Raw genomic sequence first — 2852 nt, 5'->3', positions numbered from 1 at the left:
CCTTGGGGGCTGATCTGCAGCATGGGGAGCTGTAAGCTGCCTCCAAGAAGATGGTTTAAAACAAAACTGGTTGATTTTGGTGATGTACTATCATACCAAAGCTTAACCTTCCCCTGCCTTCTCCTACCCCAGGATACACACAAGCACTGGAGCTGTCATTCCATGTGGGGTGGGTAAGGAGCCCCCAGTTGTGCATGCAGCATCCCACTGCAGGGAGACCTCAAGGCCAGGTCCAGATCCAGACCCAGCAGTCTTGGAGCTCACGGTGCTCAGGAAGTGCTTGGGACACAACCCCAGGGTCTGTCTGGGGAGGTGGAGAGCCAACCTCCATATCAGGCACACAGCAGGGACAGCATTGAATCCTGCTGTATTTGATGCATGCCTGAACTCAAGGACAGGCTCTGGACCACATCAGGGCTTCAATCACTTGGGGATTACCACAAACCCATGCTTCAGGCCTGGTGCGTGGGAAGCCTTCAGAGATCGCCGGTGTTTCAACCAGCCCATCCCTCTCGCAGGTGCTGGGAGCTGGCATTTCCTCCCCACCCTTCACCCCTCTGGATCCCTGCCCGCATTTGCTCATGGTTTCCCAGGCAACAGCACCCGTGGAGATAGGAGAGGAGAGGCTGTGCTGCCTAGGCAGCGGTGCCACCCGCGTGTTGACCCATGTCCCCCACGGAGATGGCACTGACGCCAGGGGGTCGTTGCACCTGCCTGCAGAGGCGGAAGCTTCCAGCCTCCCAGATTTGAATGGCACTGGGATAAGAGTGCTGTGGCATCAGCCCCACCACCATGCGAGGATTTGGGGGACAGCGTGACACCTGCCAGCCTACGGGAGAGATAGTGAGGAAGGAAAGAGACAAGTGCTCCAAGATGGGGAATGGGGGGGTGATTGCTACCAGATGGGGAGAGAGGGCTGAAGGGGCACAAGTACAGTCTGGAGCACCTCTCCTAAACCCCTTTGGCATTGCAGCCCCCCACCCCACAGATCACATTTGGCCTCTGCTCCTGCTGTGCCTCTGGGCACCAGGAGAGCCCAGGAAAGTCCTGATTGGTGTGGTAGGACCATGACCAAAGCCATTGGTGCACAAAGCAGCTAGGCTCCTGGGAAGGAGGTGTTTGCACCCAGGTGTAGGGTGTTAAAAGGTGCTGCAGCATCCTGGAGGTTGCAGGGGGTAAGAAGCAGTCCCTTGCTGACCCACTTGGGGTTGCAGGGCCCCTCCTCCTCTTCCCCCATGTTGAGAGCACAGAGGAGATGCACAGAAAGTGCGAGAGATCCTAAGAAGGATGTTTGAAAGCACGAGTTTCATCAATGGAAATCCATCCCTCGAGGATCAAGTCTGCAACTCCACAGCCAGTAGCTCCTCTCTGAAGCCCAGATCCTGGGGCAGGGGTGAGAGTTGCAGCCGAGTTCTGGCTCTGACACAAGACACTGGGTGTGGGATGCTGGATTCAGGTTCTGGGTGCCAGATTTGGGCTGCAGGGTGTAGTGTGAGGCCACATGCAGCCGGGAGCAAGGGTGCTAGTGAGCAACCTGGCTCCTTGTGCAGAGCAGCCATGTGTAGGTGCTGGGACGGTGTGGGAGGACCTGAGCATCCGCCGGTTTCGCTGCTGCCTTCCCCTTCCTGCTGTGGGAGCCCTGACTCTGGTTTTACCACTTACAAAATGAAAGCAGTGTCGGTGAGTGACTGTGCTGGAGCCATCTCCCATCCTGCCCCAGCACAGTGCTGAGACTGCTGCAGTGGCGCCTGGACAGACACGCCCAGGGCACCGACCCCATCGCTGTCCCCACCTCTACCCCCTCCCTGTGGAGAATTTCCCTAACCAGGAAGCAGCCCTCAAGGACAGCAGGGATCTCTGGAGAGACAGGTAAGGGATGCTTCCCAAGCTGGTTGGAACTCTGGGAGCTCAGACCTGGGATGGTGTGCAGGGCTGTGGAGGTGGAGAGGATTCTTGACGGGATGTGGGAAGGGCTGTGCTGTTGCTGCACTTGGGGTGCTGAGCTGCACCCCTGCCATGCTCCCCAACAGCTCCTTCCTGAAGACACAGGGTGCAGTGCCAAGGCCCCAAGGTGCAGGAAGTGGAAGGGATTCAGGGAGCAGGGCAGGGTGCTGGAGAGCAGGCACCCATCCCAGCATGTGGGAAGCCCATCGGGAAGGAGAGGGGAGGGAAGGGAGGCCTCGGCGAGAGGCCAAGCAAGGGGTGGCCCCTGGCCTACTCATCATGCATTACTGGAAACATCTGGCCTGGGATGTGGGGGCGTGCACTGGCTGCACACACATGTGTGCACATGCGCATGGGTATGGGGAAACACACACACATGTATTTATGGGTACATGTTAATCAATACACGTACCCACACCTGTGTACACGCATGTTCACATGTGCTTACGTACCCATACATGGGTACATATGTGCCCATACGTGTGCAGACACGCATACATCGGCATGGAGGTTTGCACACACATGTAGATGCCCACATTCATGGATGCAAACATGTGCAACTACATGTATACACACTCCTAACTACATAGGGATAAGCGTACAGACTTGCATGCACACACGTGTGCGTACATGCGCCAGCAAGCACACTTGCTGCAGCACGCACAGGCATGGACACGCGGGTGTGTGACCCACACGTGTGCAACAGACACCCACACAACGCACACATGCACAACAGTCACAGTGACCTCACGTATCTTGGCTGGAGCCTGCGGCCATCCCGCTGCCCGGGATTGCCATGGCACTGTGCCCTGGCGGTGTGTGCACACTGCGCGTGGCGGTTCCTCTGTGTGTGAAAACGCGTGTGTGCAGGGATGCGTGTGTGCAGGGATGCGTGTGTGCAGGGATGC

Source organism: Corvus kubaryi, unplaced genomic scaffold (genome assembly GCF_017639235.1).
Source record: "Corvus kubaryi isolate FWS band 111438036 unplaced genomic scaffold, C.kubaryi_AGA036_p1.0 37334, whole genome shotgun sequence".
Lineage (NCBI taxonomy): Eukaryota > Metazoa > Chordata > Aves > Passeriformes > Corvidae > Corvus > Corvus kubaryi.
Note: the sequence above shows the minus strand (reverse complement) of the source record.